The sequence below is a fragment of the Bos javanicus genome, chromosome 3 (assembly GCF_032452875.1).
Source record: "Bos javanicus breed banteng chromosome 3, ARS-OSU_banteng_1.0, whole genome shotgun sequence".
Taxonomy (NCBI): domain Eukaryota; kingdom Metazoa; phylum Chordata; class Mammalia; order Artiodactyla; family Bovidae; genus Bos; species Bos javanicus.
The window spans coordinates 119,686,063-119,704,593 of NC_083870.1; the positions used below are offsets into that span (position 1 = coordinate 119,686,063).

At 56.5% G+C, this 18,531-nt stretch overlaps 1 long non-coding RNA gene across 1 annotated transcript; it reads right to left on the bottom strand.

Moving 5' to 3' along the window:
* Positions 1-11,051: 11,051 nt before the first annotated feature.
* LOC133244971 (uncharacterized) lies at positions 11,052-15,995 on the bottom strand. Its single transcript, XR_009735572.1, has 2 exons — positions 14,915-15,995; positions 11,052-14,801 (listed from the first exon to the last, which is right to left on the bottom strand). It is a non-coding gene; the product is annotated as an uncharacterized LOC133244971 (long non-coding RNA).
* Positions 15,996-18,531: the final 2,536 nt, after the last annotated feature.

Sequence of the window (18,531 nt, forward strand, 5' to 3'; positions counted from 1 at the left end):
GCCAGTGGAGAAAAGTTTGTTAGTTGCATAGTGTCCAATGCAGAACATTACTGTCTTAATTTTGCAATATGCTATGTTTGCTGCTGCCATTTTTATACAGTGAAGCAACAGCCTTGCAGGAGAGTAAACAATAAAATATTCAACTTCTTAAAAAAATAAATAAAGATGATTTCATCCTTAGAACACGTCTCACTGAGATGCCACGTGCAGTCACTGCGTTTTCACAGCCGTGTGAAGATCTGCTGCACCAGTGCGACCACGTGGGGTTCCCATCGTTTCTGCGTGTGTCCGAGTTGTCGGGATGGCTTCCTGATCCTTCGCGATCTCATTTACAAAAGCCTGTGTGTGGCTGCGGAAGGGCAGCACCCACCCCAGGCGGTCCCTCCCCAGGCTTGCCTCTGGTCCTGCCTCTCCTGCTTCCCACCCACCCCCACTGCCGCAGTTCTGAGCAGGCTGGGGTTTGCCCCTCCAGCGGTCCTTTTGGAAAATATCAATACAAGAAGCACACAGATGTCTACTTACCAGCTCTCTCTCCAGCCTTCTCTGGACACTGCCCAGAACCTCACTTTGTTCTCCTAACATTGTCAGGATGCCGCTGTGAGCGTCCCTACACCCTCCCGAGGGCACACGCCATCTCCCTGGACCAGGACTCGGGAGTTTTCAGTCTTTGTTGTCACCACGAGTAACCACCGTGGACGCCTTGCCTGCCTGTCGTACATTTCCCAGCTTGTCCTGGGCGCAGCCTTAGGGGTGGGGCCAGTGCCTCTCAGGTCAATTGCAATAGCTTGACTAGATGTTCTTAATTCCAGTCCCAATTCTTAATGGCCAGCACCATTTTGCTTCCCATCTTGTAATCAATATGAATACCAACACAGCCAGTGGTCAGGCCTTTGGACTGTGATCCATCTGACAAGAGAGAAATGAAACCTCAGTGTTATTTCAGTTCACTTTTCTTTCACAAGACCATGCTCGGACACCTTTATATACGTTTAAAGAGACATTTGCATTTTTTTCTTCTAGGAACTGTTTATTGATATCTTTGCCCATTTTCCTGTAGGTGACTGAACTCGTGCATCAGTGATTTTAGCCCTGTGTCCGTGATATTAGGTGTGAGCACTCTGTGCGTCTTCTGACGTTGCTTACGCTGTGTTGTGCCGTTTGTTTTTTGTTCAGTTGCTCAGTTGTGTCCGACTCTTTGCAACCCCATAGACTGTAGCCACCAGGCTCCTCTGTCCGTGGGACTTCCCAGGCACAAATACTGAAGTGGGTTTCCATTTTCTCCTCCAGGGGATCTTCCCAATCCAGGAAATCAAACCCGTACCTTCTGCGTTGGCAGATGGGTTCTTTACCATTGAGCCACCAAGGAAGCCCTGTGTTCCGCCATGCAAATGTTTAAATTTTACACAGGCAGATTGTTCACCGTTGGCTCATTGCTTTTGGACTTTGTGTCATGGTTGTCAGCGTTCTCTATTCTGGGTTGTAAGGGAGGTCATCCTACTTTTTTCTAGCACTTGTACGGTTTCACCTCTGATCCACTTGACGTCTGTTGTGAAGAGTGGATCCAATCTTACCCTTGTCCACATGGCTCTCCAGCTGCCTCAAAGCCGTGGATTAAGCCGTTCATCTTCTCCCCACTCGCTGAGAAGCCACCTTGACCTTCATCCACGTGCCCTGAGCCCAGTGTTGGAGGCCCTTCACAACACGTGTTAGATCTGGTAGACCCACCGATGGGTGGGTGAGTGGATGTGTGGGTGGAGGGATGGACCCTAGCCCTTTCTCTGCCCTCCCTCACCCTGATTCTTTTCTAGGGATTTCCTGGCTATACCCACTTGTTTATTCTTTCCTATGAAAGAAAAGCATTTACCGTGCCTGGTCCTACCAGGCAAACCCCAAGCCCTTCTATCTCCAGGGCTGCCCAGCAAACTCTCACTCTTCGAGAACCAGCACGAATGTTCCTGTCCCTCCAGGCACAGGGACCTTTGCTCTGTCCCTCAAACAAGTCAAGCTCATTCCTGCCTTTGACGCCCCTGCCTGGAGTCCCCTCTCCCCTAGACCGCCCCTTGGACGGCTCCTTTTCCTGGAGAGTCATCCCTGGCTTTCTCCTTCCATTGCTCTGCTTTCTTTTCCTCAGAGTGCTTTTCTGCATCTACAACCGCTTTACGTGTTTATTTTATGTTATGTACACTAGAAGGGAAGATCTATGAGAGAAGTGACTTCGTGTGCCTTATTTTATGGTGGATCCTCAGCATCAAGAAGAGTGTGGTGAGAGAAGCTCCATAAACTGTGCAGATGGATGGGTGGATGGATGGTTGTGTGGATGGATGGAAGGATGGGTGGATGGATGAATGGACAGATATATGAATGAATGAGTAATTGGATGGATGAGTAGATGGAAGAGTACAAGGGCAGATGGGTGAATAGGTGACTGACAGGTGGGTGGACAGACGGGTGGTTATGTATTTATGTATAGGTATGTGTGTATGGATGGATGGATAGGTGGGTGGGTGAATGGATGGATGATGAGCAGATGGATGGAAGCATGAGTATAAGGGAAGATGAATAGATGACTTGGCTGATGAGTGAATAAGTGACTGGACAAGGAGGTGGGTGGACGGACGGATGGATACGTATGTAGGTATAGGTGAGTGTGTATGTAGGTATGTATGTATGTATGGGTGGATGGGTGGGTGGGTAGATGGATAGATGGACAGATGGATGGATGGATGGATGAGTGAATGAGTGGACAGATGGGTGAGTAGGTTGGTAGACAGAGCCAGCTCTGACTCCCCAAGCAGTTAGTCCCCTCTTCCTCTGCACTCCCAGAGCACTCTGGACACCCCTCTATTATAGCCTGTGAAGGCATTTGTCACCTGTCCCCAGCCTGTCTGTGAGCTCAGTGAGGACAGCAGCTGGGTCTTGTCTCCATCTGGGCCCAGAGAAGGTGATCAGTAATGAATGCAGGAGAAAGGGTGACAAGGTAAATGCCATAGTACAAGGCAGCATCTGGGGTTCAAGGCTCTGGGGGACTTGCACAGTGCCCCGGAAGCTCCTGCTGTATGGACCCCAGGGCCAAAGGCCTGACACGGTCCAGCCTGTGGAGCCTGCAGTCCCAGCCTGAACTGGAGCGCTGAGATTTTCCCTCAGTGACTGGCCGGGGGAGCTTGTCTCCTAAGCCTGGGTCCTGACGTTCCCTTCCCAGTCTGGACACCAGGCAGCTACTGACACAGAAAAAAAGGGGAAGCAGCTGAGTGGCCAAATGAATCTGGGCTTCTTAGGCTCAGCCACTGTGGGTTCTGAGACAAAACCTCTCTGGGCACGAAGGTGAGAATGAAAGTGACTTCAATCACCTCCCCGAAAGGTGTGAGAACGGGAGTGACCCCAAGTCAACCCCAGCCCTTCTCTGGGGCACAGAAGTGGCTCAACAACAGAGGCTGCCTTCCCTCCCCTCTCTTCCAGCTCTCGCTATGCTCTTACTTCACTTTTCTTTATTTTTAACAGTTTATTTTCTGTATTTTCTATATATATTTATAAAAATATATTTTCTGTATTTTTAACAGCTTATGGATTAATTCACATCCTATCCATTTTACCCATGTCGTGGATAAAATTCAGTGGTTTAGCACATAGTCACAGAGCGGTGTAACCGTCCCACCATCCAATTTTAGAACTTTCATCACCCAAGAAACCACATCCTATTAACAATCTTTCCATCCCCTCCCTCTCTCCTCCAGCCCTGAGTTTCTGTCTCTATGGATTTGCCTATTTTGGACTTTACCTACAAACGAAATCATGCAGTAACTGGGTTTTTGTGGGCTCGTCCATGTTGGATCAGTCCTTCACTTCTTATTGCCAAATAATAGTACATCGTGTGATATTACATTTTATTCATGCATTCATCAGTTCATGGACAATTAAGTTGCAAAGAAAAAGTATTTCTCCAAATAGGTGGAGTTACTGCACTACATATTATGAAATATTACGTTTCTTGAAATAAGACTATCAAAGTAGTTCTAACACACCTTACTACAACAATGGATAAACTTTTAAAATTAAAGCTCCACCCTAATCACATTTTCTTTAATTTGACTTTATGACTATTTTATGATAGCTTTCTATATGCTTAGTAATAAGTTATAGTTCCTTATTATAAACGGTTTTTCAATATCCACTTTTTCATTTGTATCTTACAGCAGTACCAATTGTTATTCATTGTTATATTTGTCTGAAGTTACACATAACACTTTTCCTAATCTGATTTTTGCTTTTGGTTATATTGCTATTCACCCTTAAGAAATACTTGGCTTGTATACAGTTATATCTATCGGGTTTTTGTTTTTAAAATAGAAAAGCTTTCCCCTCAAAAGATTTAATGTTTATATCTGCACATTTCAAGATTTTTATCACTTGGGTTTTTTTTATTGTCATCGATTTCATTTCACATGTCTATAGAGCAAAGCGATTCCGTTTTATGTATATACACGTAAGCACACTTCTTTCCCATGATAGGTTATTATAAGGTATTGAAGATAGTTCCTGTGCTGCACAGCAGGCCCTTGTTGCTCATCTGTTTTGCATAGCGCAGCGTGCATCTGCTAATCCCAAGCTCCTAATTTACCCCTTCCCCCTTACGGCTTTGGTTACAAGTCTCTTGTCTGTGAGTCTGTTTTGTAAATAAGTTCATTTGCGTAATATTTTAGATTCCACACATAAGCAGTGTCGTTTGACGTTTGTCTCTAACTTCACTTAGTGCGATAATCTCTAGGTCACTTCATTTCATTACACTTGACTCTTTCATCCTGCAATTCACTTTGGTGTGTTTTCATCATTTTACTTCCTCCTCCAAAAACGTCTCACATGATTATTCATCAAATAATCGTTCTCTTTCCCACTGGCTGGCCATTTTCAGCTTCGTTTTATTTGTAAATACTTGTGTGCGGTGAAGTCTGTTCTCTCGATCCATCTGTCTGTCTTTACACTAGCACCAAACTGCGCCATTTATATGTAAAACACACAGACCTTGCTAGTGTGCCTGCTTGTTAAAGATGCTCACGTTTTGAACAGGTATTGTAGACAAAGGCACAGAACTCAATAGATAAGTGCCCTTGAGCGATGGGCCAGTCACCCGGCTCGTTCCCAGTCCTTCACCTTCTAAACACGCTTTCTGCTGCGCCTCCAGTAAGTGGATCACACAGAACAGTGGCGGGCGCCCTCCTTGGCCCTGAGGTGACTCTGCCCGTTTCCTGTTCCCTGCCCCACACTCATGGCCTCACAGAGGGAAGGATGCCACCTCGATTCCTCCTCCAGCTGCCCCGTGACTCTCTCCTAAGCACGACGATGTTTGCGTGGTGAGGTTGTTATTGTTTGGGGCTAAAACAGTGGACCCGATGAGCTTTTTACTGGACTGGAGATGCCAAACCTCCCTACAGGCTCCCAGCTGTGAACTCGCGGCCCACGGAGCGAAGGACCTGGTGAAGTTTCTTCTGAACCGGGAGCAGCTCTAACCGTCACAGGAGCATCCTGCCCCAATCCACCTGTCCCAGGGCCTTCCATCCTGCCACTCCAGGCGTCCGTGACACCCTGTCCTTCAAAGTCCTGTTCTGAACAGGACTTTATGTTCATAGGAGCGTAAACGGGTCCCTGATGGTGCGAGCACATCGGGAGGCCTCCTGGGGCTCAGCCTGTGGTCCCCCAGACGGAGGACAGGAAGCTGCAGCTGCCGGTGCGGGGGGCCATGTGCACTGAGGGCTGTGGGTCTGCGGTGACCATGGGGTTTGGAAACCAGCTGCCCTGCTTGGTAGCTCGGGGGGTCTGTGAGCCTGACTGGTGCCCTGTCCCCACCCATCAAGAAGTAGCCCTAGCTCCTGAGCAGATGGTGTCCTGGGGGCTCCTCTGTTCTGAGAGGCTGACCCTGGGCTCCCCAGATCCACCAGCTCAGCGCCTGGCACTGCGTGAGCATCACACAAGCTTTGCCCGTGGGGCCTTGGGTGCCCTGCCCATCAGGAGCAGGCTCCTGCGCTGCCCGCGTGGACGTGCTGGTCACAGTCACCGACCTTCACGGAGTACTCGGTCCTCGTGGGCTGAGGGTGATTCCACTTTGCCCCTAACGCAGTCCCTCCCGCAAGGGCCCCCAGGCTGTGCCCACAGCCAGGGGTGAGCAAGGCCCCTCCCCCTCCCATACAGAGACCCCGTGAGTGTGTGTATCCCAAACAATACAGAGCTGGAGACGATGGGGCTGTGGGGGCAGCATGAGTGGGCAGCACAGAAAAGAGAAGGAAACCCTGGAGAGCTGCCCAGAAGAGGAGGCATGGAAACTGGGCTTGGTGAGCTGGCTAGATGTCAACAGCAGGTGGTGGAAGAAAGAGCATTTCTGGGTTCCGGGGACCTCCCCTCTGGAGCCCCTCGCCAGGCCCGAGCCCCCTGCTGCCATCCCCTGACCGCTGGAGGGTGCCTGGGCCCAGCTTTGTGCCTGCTGCACTCCTGGGCTGAGCTCGTCCACTTTCATCATGAGCAGGAGCTTCTAGAAGCTTCAAACCATCCCATGTGGTTCCACTTACTTGCTGGCACCAAAGGCAGCCGTGTGTTTACAGATTCCAGAGGAGACCCAGCCCAGAGCACACGAGGGACCCCACCTGGGAGCGCAGCCGCTGTCCTGGGGAAGCTACAAACAGGGGCGGAGGCGGGGTGCTGGGCGCCCAGACAGTCAGGGGAGGGCGTGGAGCCACTGCGGCTCCGGTGGGTCAGGCTCCGGCTCCCCCCACCGCCATCTGCACGGGGGCGGCGTGGGGCTCCTGCTGCCTCTGCTGGGACCTGCGGGCACCATCCCTCCCGAAGCTGCAGACCCTCGGTCTGTCCTTGCGCAAGAACAGAGATGCTGATTTTTGGCACACTGCCCGGGGCGTGCCTCTTCGGGTGTTTTAGAAGCTGGACGGTCCCCCAAGGGGGAGCCTGGGCTCAGTGCCCACGGGGCGGGCCCATTCCCTGTAAATGCTCCTCACGTGCTGGGCAGTCCCTCAGGACCACTGTTGGGGGTGGGGGTCGTGCTGGCGACTGGGCTCCAGTCTGCCGCTGCCTGGAAACAGGCCACAGCTGCCAAGAGAGGCGACAAGCTTCTGGAGCGGCCTGCCTCCACCACCCACGGTCCCTGTCCTCCCGCTGGGGGCAGCCCGCTCTGTCCAGCCACCCAGGGGCCAGAAGCGGCGCGGGGGAGCCGCTGAGCATAGGGCCCAGGCCAGGCCTCCGCCTGTGTTCGGGGGTCTGTCCGTCCAGACCCACTGGGGCTCCCCACGAGCTGCAGGAGCCGACCTTGGAGGCGATGCCCCGGGGCAGCTGACAGCTCGGCTCCTGGTCCGTGCCCCCTACCAGGCCCCCGGGGCTCTGTGTCACGCTCCGTGGCCGCTCCAATCCCAGCTGCCCCCTGCACCAGAGCAAGGCGTGAGCTCCTGGGTGTTCACGGCCCCTCAGACCCCAGAACCACCCCGTCCCCAGGAGCAGACGGGGCTGGGGGGCCACCAGGGCCAGGTCCCTCCTGGAGTCTGCCCTGCTGCTCCTGTAAGGGTGGTCTGCCACTCGTCCCCACTGAGGCTGCCTCTCCCTCCCCATCCCGCCCCACACTGGGCACTGGGCTGTGTGCTGGGGAGGCCGCTGGGGAGGGACAGGCGGCAGCGTGCCAGCCAGTGGCCGCCACCCTCAGTGGTTTGTCTTCCCATGGGAACCCCGGACCCCAGGGCCAGTCACCTCACACCTCGGAGACCCCACCAGGTGGGGAAGGGGTGGGCTGGCCCCTTTCCTCAACAGCATGGTGGTGACGACAGAGATCCCTCCCCCTCCCCTGGGCACCCAGGCCTGAGCAGCCCCTGCATAGCCCCTATCCCCAGCACCAGCTCAGGGTATGAGTCAATGCCACCTGCTCCAGGTGACAGGTGAGAGGCCGGTAGAGGCTGCCCGCTCACCTGGCCAGCAAGGGCAGAGCCAGGCTCTGAAGCTTGTCTGTGTGAGTGCGTGCTCAGTCGACCAGTCCTGTCTAACTCTGTGCAACCCCATGGACTGCAGCCCACTAGGCTCCTCTGTCCATGGGATCCTCCAGGAAAGAATACTGGAGTGGGTTGCCATGCCCTCCTCCAGGGGATCTTCCCAACCCAGGGATTGAACCCATGTCTCCTGTGTCTCCTACACTGGAAGGCGGGTTCTTTACCACTGAGACATGTGGGAAGCCCCTGACGCTTGTCTGCCAGCACACCCTACATGTGCCAGGGGTCTACGCCACAGAACAAAGCACCACAGGCTACTGCCTTCCCGTGATAGACACCGACGACCTCACGGCACCCGGAGACCGGCTGGGCTGTGTTCTCACCTGGAGGCCAAACTGGGGGAGCACCCCGGGGTCTCCAGCTCCCTCGGGTTGCTGCAGGATTCATGTCCTGTGGCCGCAGGATACCTTCTGGCCTTTGCTGGAGGCCTCAGATTCGGGGGGAGCCCACCCGACCCCCCAGAAGATCTCTGCCCCTGGCATCTCGTGGTAACCCATCACCTATGCAGGTTCTCCTGCCTGGAACCAGGTCCACTTTCTCCCCAACCAAGGGGAAGGGAGGCCCCAGAGGGGGGACGCCAAGGGGCGTTCCAGGGCCACCCTGGGGTCTGCCAGTCCCACGGTGACTGGGTCCACGTCCTCTAGGGCAGACTCCCTTTCCAGACCCGGCTGCATCTCGGACTGTTGTAGGACCTTGGCGCCTGTCCTGAGCCTGACTGTGGGTCTGCAGAGAGGACCCCCAGGCAGCACGCCCTCAGAGCCCTCAGGGACCCACCAGGCAGGCATTCTGGGCTCCCTGCGCCCCGCCTTGCCCTGGCTCAGCTGACCTGGTCCCCAGGATCTCCTGCTGGCTTCACCTGTGGGTTCCCAGGAGCCCCTGCCCCTCTCCTCACCCCTCCTGACCTCCGAGGGGGCTGGGCTACCTCTTCGGCACTGAATGCACTACTGTCTTGCATTTGCTCCGCGAGCCGGGGCAGAGCCAAGCGCGGCCGGCCGGGAGGAAAAGGGGGTTCTTGTTTCCACCAGCCCATCACCAGCTGCCCAGGCCCCCCTTGCGGGCCCCCCGCACCATCTGTGAACCGGCAGTGGGAGCAGGCTTTCTCCGGAGGCGTGTCCAGATCCAGCCTCCAGTGACTCCAGGAAGAGCGTGGAGCGTGCGGCTGGTAGCCTGGCAGCCCCCTACGGCTGACCTCCAGGTGGTCCGGGGCCTTCCCTGGACAGTGAAGTTTGCTGCACAGCAGTCTCTGCCCTGCGCCCCTCACCACCCACCCTCCCGGACCTTGGGAGGCTGCCTGTCACTCATGCTGCCCTGCCCGTCCCCCTCCCATTGCTGACCAATCAGGTGGCGTCGCCTCCCTGCAGGGGTGGAGTCCACCCTCCTCTCCGCCCCCTGGGGGTGGAGTCAGTGCGGGGGCGGGGCTTCGCTGGAGGGACGTAACGCAGAGGAGCTCGCCTCTCCCGGCTGCCTGGAGACCCCTCGCCGAGGGCCTGGGCCCTTCCTTCCCGGCCAGAAGGAGCTTTCCCGGGAAGAGAACGGGGAAGGAGCAAGGCCAGGAAGGGGAGGAGACCACCCTGCAGGTGGGAGGGGGCTGGAGTGCTCACCTCGGTGCCTGGCCACGCGGCCTTTCCACAATGAGGCTGGGGCAGGGGTCTTAACCTCCAGCCTCTCTGGAGTGTCGGTGGGCCACATGGTGGAGGGACAGTCAGTGGGGGAGGCTGGAGGGAGCACAGGACAAGAAGCGGCCGCTGAAGGACCCTGGCTGTAAGGGCCTGGAGGACAGCGGGACCTGGAGGGCACAGTGGTACCCAGTCTGGTCCTCAGGTGTGTGCTGTCCCAGATGCCCCCAGCAAGGGGCAGGCATGGGGCCCTGGAGTCAGGCAGCACGTCTCGGGGGCACTTGCTGACTCTGACTTCAGCCGGAGTCCGACCAGATGCACACCAGCCATGCACAGACCTCCCCGCTCCCCTCTGACTTTCTGGGGAGAAGGTGGGCACAAACCACCCACCCTGTGCCCACAGAGGGCTTAGAAAGAGCTTCCCGCCCTAGAGGCCAAAAGGCTCAGGGAGAAAAGGCTGCAGGAGGCCCAGCTGTCCCCAGATCATCCCAGGCCCTACAGAGCAGAGGGCCGTGGCACCAGGTCCAGCCTGAGATGGCCAGGAACAGCGGGAGGGTCAGCCAGCTCGTGACCACGTCTCACAGCTGGGCTGTCTCTGGGGCTACTGGAAAATCCGAGTCCCAGGCCGGGGTCAGCAGCACCACTGTGGAGTTCCTGGTGGCCCTGTCCCCCACGGAGCAGCCCCGGAGGGCACCCTTGCCACCCCTCACCCCCCACAGAAGGAAACTGAGGCCTCAGCGGGGCTCAGCTTGTCCTCTCCATGTCCCAGATCCCAGAATAGCCGGCCCTTCTGCCTCCCTCCCACCCACATCTGCGTCCAGGGCAGAGTGGGCGGCCGGCCCAGCAGGCCGGGTCTACACTCCTGCTGGCCCTGCTTCACCACCCGGTGCGAGCAAGCCCCCGCCCCCAGCCAGGCTGTGCATCCCTGAGCTGGGTGGGGCCGGCCCCGGCCTGGGCTGGGAGGGGCCTTGGCAACCCTGAGGAAGAGCACCTGCACACATTGAAGCCCTGGGCTTCATCGCGGACAGCGGTGCTGCTGACCATTCAGGGGGGCTGAGACCAGGCCCACAGGGCCAGACGTGAGCGGCACTGCCACCCCCCCGCCCTGCCTGCCCACAGCCCCTCCCACCCCCGAATCTCCTGCTGGTTTAAACACAGAAGCTGCTGAGCTGACGGAATTAACTCAAGCACAGGAGGCAGCCGCTCTGTCCTCTCCCCCCAGCCTGGATCCAACGCCCCCCACCCCCGCCCCAGGATGGTGGGATAGCTCTGGAGCAGTGAGCAGTGGGTGACCAGAAATTCTAGGTCAGCTGGATCCTGACTGCCCACTCAGCCGGGGCTTGCCCCGGAACTGGGCGTGAGCTCCGCAGAACTGTCCGGGACAACTGCAGAGTTAGATGCCCTCCACTCCATTAATCAGCATTATTTTAATTAAGAAGGTAAGAAATACAGCTCATCAAAGATGTGATTATAATTAGCAGCTAACAGCACTTGGGTGAGTCAGTGACCCGAGTGGTGTGAGTTCACACTTCTGTTGAGGATGCATAAATGAAAGTGTCCCAAGAAGGTGGGCAGGGTGGCGGGGGGGCGCTGCCGGGATGCGGGCTGGGAGGGAGGCCCCTGAGTTGGGCCCCAGTGTGAGGCAGAAGGCCCCCCTGCAGCTGAGCATCCACGGCTCGCCTCCTGTGTGGTCACTTGACCACCCCCGGAAGGACCTGTCGGTGGACGTGCTGCCATCACCGTCTGGGCATTCTCAGTGGTCTTGACCGAGGCCCCACAGTTTCTTCTGACCCCAGGCCCACACCGTGCCCAGACATGCCCTGTGGCGGTGCCTCATTCCCACGCCCCAGAACTGGGCTTGGGTCCACAAGGGACCTACGGAAGTGCGTGAGTCTGGCCCCGCCCATGGTGGCCTGGATGGGAGACACTGCGAGGGGCAGGCTGGATGAGCCCTGAATGAGATGGACACTGGGAGGAAGCGAGAACTGGGGCCGTGCTGCAGAGCCTCGCGGTGGGGACCCACTCGGGTCTGATGCTGATGGACAGAGGTGACCTGAGGTCACAGGGAGACTGGGTTCAGCAGGAGCAGAGGCAGGAGTCGCGGGGGCAGCCACAGCCAAGGATCAGGTGTGAGTGGGCCCAGCGCCAAGCTCCCTGCACTTTCACTTCTCCAGCACCAGAATTCGGTTCCAGGAGGGGCCCCTGTACACAGGTGAGCAGCCATCGGGGGTGGGGTGGGGCGTCGAGGGACCCACGCGGGAGCCACCTGACAGGTTGGAGGTGTCCGTCAGGGAGCAGCACACACCTGCCAACCTTACCCTCTCGCCTGGGACAGCCATCGGTGCCTGCGGAAGTTCCTACTATTGGCAGCGCCTGTCAGGAGCCCTGAGACTGGCTGTCTCCATAGAAACAAGTCTATGGTCACAGGGCCTGCATCCGTGACCTGGGGCTGCCGTAACAAATGACCACAAGCTGGGGGGATTAAATGACAGTTCTGGAGGCTGGAGTTGGAGTCAAGATGTCAGCAGGCCATACTGTCTCTGGAGGCTCTAGGGGAGGGTCCTTCCTGCCTCTCCAGCGTCTGGCGGCTCCTGGTTTCCTTGGCACATGGCTGCATCCCTCCAGTCTCCCATGGCCCCTCCCCTGTGTGCCCTTGTCTCAAATCTCCCTCTCCTTTCTCCTAAGGACACCAGCCATGGGTTTCAGGGCCCCGCCTAGTCCAGGCTAGTTACATCTTGAGATCCTTGAATCAGCTGCATCTGCAAATACCAAATAAGGTCACTTGCACGGGTCCCAGGGGTTCCACCCCTAAGCTGTGTTACTCACCTCAAGTCGCTCTCCTTCTCTGGGCTTCTGCTTCCTTACGCTCCCTCAGAGGATGCTGGACAGACCAGACGGGTCACCTGTCTGTTAGTGGGCATCCACTAAGAGGCAGAATTCACACGAAGAGTTTGGATCAGCTGGGTGGCAGCAGACGCTGCCCATGCAACCAGGGCCTGGAAGGCATGCAAGGGTCCAGGCCTCCCTGGGCAGAGGTGACAGGTCCTTCCCAGTGAAGCCGCACCTCCCCCCACCACACACACACACACACACATTAAGGAGGGAGGTGGGACAAGGGTGCTTCCAAGGACATGTCCAGGTCACGAACTAAGACGGCCTCTCTTTCCTGCACCTCCATCCAGGCTGAAAGAGATCGCAAACCAAATTAGCCGAAGACTTAACAGGAATTGATTTTAATTTAAAGCCCTTTGAGTGCTTTCCCCTCCATGATGAAAGGCAAGGAGAATGAAATCTGTGTTCTGATCGCCCCATAACTGTATCTGATCTAATTTTCTGCCCTACACCAGCTCCTCCTGATGAGGTCAGCTTTTCTCATTGTCTCTTGGTGATTACCGAGCTTACCCTCCAAACTGCAAAGGAAATCTAATTTCTCCTTTTATTCCAACCTGTGTTTCTCCCACACGCTAGTAAATGTTCCCCTGAATTCAGACTCCTAAGTCCAGAGTGATTAACAGCACATTCTGAAAGAGGGGCCCGGGGCAGTCATGTACCCTCTAGAAGGAGTGAGGAGGTTGCTTCCAACTCTGGCACCTCCTGGAGAGTGAGCCGCCCTGTTGTGGGAAGACTGCAGCATTCCCACTGTGAGGATGACTTGGAAACTGAAGTATGGGGGCTTTGTTTTGTTTTTTTAAGGTCTTAATTGAATTTGCTACAATATTACCACTGTTGTTAATGTTCTCCTTTTCTGGCCCCCAGGCATGTGGGATCTCAGCTCCCCGACCGGGAGTGGAACCCATACCCCCTGCATAGGAAGGCGAGGTCTTAGCCCCTGGACGTCAGGCAGACCCCCAGAGGCATGTTTGGGGAGCACCTGGAGGGAGCATGCGCAGCTTCAGAGGGCCTGTGTGGTCCTCGACCCCAACTCCCAGCGGCCAGTCTCCACCTGCCAGGGGCACGCCAGCTCCTCCCAGGCCCAGGCCCCATAAGTGGCAGGTCTGCTTCCTCACCCCGTCTCCATGCCCTGCATGTCCTGGCACCGGCAGACCCGCTGTCCCTCCAGGACCAGGCCCTCAGCTGTGCTGAGAAACCCACCATGCCTCCCTTTCTCACGCACAACTCAATTCCCACTTGCCGAGACAATCAAGGCCCAGCTGCGCCTGCATTACCCTCCTCACCTCAGGCGGCAGAAGAGGGTCTATGCTCCCCGACAAGGCCAGCCCCACCATCAGTCACAGCCTCATCCCATGCCCTCACCCCAGTCTCTCCCGGCTCCCTGGCCCTTGGCGTTTCCACTGCCCCAGGGGTACCGTTCTCAGTGCTGCCCCCCAACCTGCATTCCCCACGAATGTCTTCACCCCTCCCTCAGTCCTCAAGGTCAGGAGCCTTAAAGGAAGGAACTGTGTTTGCTGCCCCTTCTCTCTTCCCACCTGGTAACCACTCGCCAAAGTGAAAGTGAAAGTCACTCAGTCATGTCTGACACTTTGCGAGCTCATAGACCATAGCCCACCAGGCTCCTCTGTCCATGGAGTCCAGGCAAGAATACTGGAGTGGGTAGCCATGCTCTCCTCCAGGGGAATCTTCCCAACCCAGGGATCAAACCCAAGTCTCCCATACTGCAGGCAGATTCTTTACCGTCTAAGCCACCAGGAAAGCCTGCTGAGGTCACTCAAGACCCAGCAACCCACCTGCCATCCTCACTGGGGCTCATGCCTGTTTTTTTCCCTGTTCAAGAAGCATCCTTTTCTTTGCTCCCATACCAGAATCTGGAATCTGGACAGCTGGCTTTTAGAAATGATTTTAAAGTGTGAATTCTGTCTCATCTGACTGATCATCTTGCTCCTGGAACTCAGATCCATAAAATATTGATCTGGAAAGGATCTGCCAAGACCATCTGGCCCAGAATGCCATGGCATGTGATGTGACTGTGCAGTAGGAGAGAGTGAGGGCAGTTATTATTATAAAAGCTCAAACTGGGGCCCAGAGAGGGGCAGCAGCTTGCAAAGACACACGGCACCTGTGGTCCTGATGCCCTAGGGTCAGCACCATCCTCATAGTATTCTTGTATCCAAAGACCCCAGCCTGGCTCCATGACAGCCTCCACTTCTCGTCCTTACGACGTCCAGGTGAGCAAGACAGGAGCATGTTTTGTTGCTCATTTCTAACATAAAAAGAAAAATGTTTTTAAGGCTATTTTAAGTCTCGTTAGACGGCGACTCCTGCAGCCTGGATGAAAGAGCCTTGGTTCCTCCCAGAGGGGGTGTCTGCGCATACCTGGAACCGTCCATTTTCCTTTTGATCATGCTTCTTAGCAAGTCCCCTTCTGAGATCAAAGCCAGTGAGGTGGACAGGCCCCTTTGAAGTTTCCTGGGGTTTTCTGAGACACAGGTCCTGGCAGCCACAGTGTTTTGCTCCAAAGGAAGAGGCTGGCAGGTGGAGCCCCAAGGCCTCTGAGCAGGCTTTTACCCTTGTAAATACTTCTACATGGGAGCCCTCACTGGCCACCCCTGGAATGATCACATGTATGAGGCATGTGTGGGGTCTGCAGGACCACCCTTTGTTCCCCAGATTTCCTCTGAAAATGATCCTCTCCCCAGTCCAGTGATTCTGATGGGAGTGTAAGTGTGACACTGCACACATGACCCAGCCCAGCCAATCAGCATCACCCAGCCTCTGAGACCCTGACTAGCTAGGGATGGGCACATGACCCAGGCCAACCAATCAGCATCACCCAGCCCCTGAGACCCTGACTAGCTAGGGATGGTCACATGACCTAGGCCAGCCAATCTGCATCACCCAACCTCTGAGACCCTGACTAGCTAGGGATGGTCACATGACCCAGGTCAGCCAATCAGCATCACCCAGCCTCTGAGACCCTGAGTAGACAGCGATGGTCACCTGATCCAGGCCACCAACCTGAGTCCTGTAGGGGGGTTAGAATTTTATTGAAAAAAGTTATTTTATGCCTGGCGTTATAATGGCCATCTTTGTTCAGCTGGAGAAACAGTCTACCTGAGAATAATGCCTCACAAGGAAAACAGAGCAGGGAGGGAGAGTGGGGTGGTTCCAGTAGCCTTGTCCAACATCCTGGATCCAGCCATGCCTGAAGTCAGCCACCCCTCACGCATCCCAGTTCTGTACTCCAGTCAGGCATCCTATTTCTTTCTCTTTTTTTCTTTAAAAATATTAGTATTTTAATCTCTATGTTTAGAAGTTAGGTTTCTTTGCATTTTAAATTTATCTATTTTTAATTGAAGGATAATTGCTTTACAGTGTTGGTTTCTGTCAAGCATCAACATGAATCAGCCAGAGGTACACATATGCCCCCTCCCTCTTGGACCTCCCTCCCATCTCCCTCCCCATCCCACCCTGTTTCTTTGAGCAGGCTTGCATACAAGGGGGGCCTGACCACCAGGCCACCAGCCTCTCACATAAGCCAGACTCGGAGCAGGTAGCTGGCCCTCTGGCCACCTAGTGGTGGACAGCACAGTGAAGGGAAGTCCCCCGGCCTCAGATGCCCCCTCTGCCAGGGCACTGGTGCTTGGGAGGGCTGCACCATGCCCTGCAGTGTCCGCTTGGGGTCCCGGGGCTACAGGGAGCAGGTCGTGGCCGGAGACCACAACAGGTGGACGCACCTTCCAGAAGGAAGATTCATCTGCCTGAACGTGGTTCCCCATGAGGCACTGCCACGGTGCTCGGGCCTGACCACTGCCCCGGATGACTCCACGGGGCAGCGCGGTTTAAGTCGGTCTGCGTGGACTGAGCCTGGGAACAGGCCACAGCCTCCACTGGACATTCTCTTCAGGAGGCCCTCAGGTCCAGGGAACTGCTGCATGTGTGCAAGGGTCAGCCCAGCTACCTTGGCACAGGGGGTCAGGCCTGAGATGCTGAGCAGACCCTGCCTGGCCATCTCCATCCACACCAGGGCAGCCTTTCAGGGCAGCGCCCGCCCTGCTGCCTGATGTGCCAACACTGGTCCCAGGCTGACTGGGTTCCCGCATCCATCCAGCTCTGTCTCACGCTTCTCGCCCCACCACACACACACACCCAACCACAAATACCACTCGACCACGCAGCCCTCAGGTCTGAAAGCCAGCCTGGGAATAGCGTGTGGGCTGAGGGGCAGTGGCTGTCCTGGGGGTTGGTGACGTGGCCAGCCCCCGTGGACACCCAAGGCTCACGCTGACCTATTTTAGAAGCCAAAGCACATTAAACTCACCCCTCCCCTCCTGTTTCTCCACTCCCCTGTGAAATCTATTTTAAAAGATCAGAGTTTTCTTTACATCCACCTCTGAAATGTGCTGCAGGAAATAAATGGGCCGTAAACAGACTAAGGTGGGGGAGGGGCGGTGGGCAAAACCAGGAGGATGTGCTCACTGGGGTGGGGCTGGGGTGCTTCTGATCAGTCAGAGCCCCTGTGTTCACTGGAACCTACATTCATTTCCAGGCCCGGGATGACGGAGAAGCAGCATTCTGGGGGCCCCGGCCCCCATGCCTGTCTCTGCATCAGGCTCCTCTGGGAGATTCAGCGGTGGGTGGGATAGCCCCCTCACCAGCTGACAGAGCCCAGCATCTGTGTGTCCCTGTCCTGCACCAGGGCCCCTGCCAGCCTCACCCCAGACCCCGGCCAAGCGAGCCTGTCCAGGTGACTGTTGGGGTGACCAGGCTTCCACCTGGGACTAGAGTCTGAAATCCAGACCGGCCTGCCCGCAAACCCCAGTCCAGCCATCACCCCACTGGCCGCCGCACAGGGCTGGAGCCCCATTCCCTTCGGCCCAGGGGACTGGATGGCCGCAGAGTGGTGGCCCTGGGAGGGAGCTGGTCTGTCTCCTCGTCCCTCCACCAGAGAGTCCAGCTGGCTCCTCCTGACCACCCCTTGGCCAGGAAGCCTAGTGTACTCCCTCTCCACCTTCCATCCCACCCAACAGAGGCCCGCCTAGAACCCAGGAACCCCTTAAACTCCAGCTGCCCTCCTGGAAGGAGGCCCTGGGGAAGCCAGGAGGGAGCCCACTGCCTCCTCCCAGGAACACTCCTCCAAGCTGACCACCTGCCGCTGACCATCCCCACAGACTGTCCAGGGTGAGGAGCACAGAGCAGCCCCGCCTGTGGGTGGGGGACAGTGCTGAGACACAGAGCCTCCTGTTTCACTGGTATTTTGAACTTCTGGGGTCCCAGAGCTCCCCTGGACCCAGCCCCTGGCACGTGGCTCAGTCCATCCATCTGTTCCTCCATTTCCTGCTGGGAAAGGATCCCCACTTCAGCCCACCAGTGTCCCCCACCCCCTGATTCTGCTGGGGTCCTGAGTCTTGGGGGATGCATCGCGACACCTCCACCTTGGTTGAATCCCCATCTCGGCTCCTCCCTGCCTGGGCTGCCTCTTCCGGGAAGCCTTCCAGAAGAACTCCCCCGCACTGGAATGTCTCCCTTTGAACTCAGGAACTAGGGCTGCTCACACCAACTGAGACTGTTTGTCCCTTACACGCTCACACATGCACACACACGCACCACTTACACGTCTCTTAGTGAAGCACTCCTGCTGTGGCCGGTCCCAGAAGGAAGCCTCCAGCAGCTCCCAGCTAAGCTCCCCGGGCCTTCAACCGGCTCCCCTCACAGACCGTGAGCACCCTGCTTTCAGGCCCTGCACCCACACTCCCTCTCCTTTCCTTCCATGGGGGAGGAGCCTCAGAACCCCCGGGTGCCCCTCCAAGGCCTGGTGGTGGCCCATGGCCTGGAGAGAGCGGTGCCCCGAGCTGGGCGCTCTGGGCACTGAACCGGGGCCCTCACCAGCCAATGTCAGGCGGCCTTTCGGGTGTCCTCCATGGACACTTCCAGGTCCAGCCCCGAGCACCCAGCTGCGGTCACGGCCTAGGAGAAACTCCCATTGCCTCCTG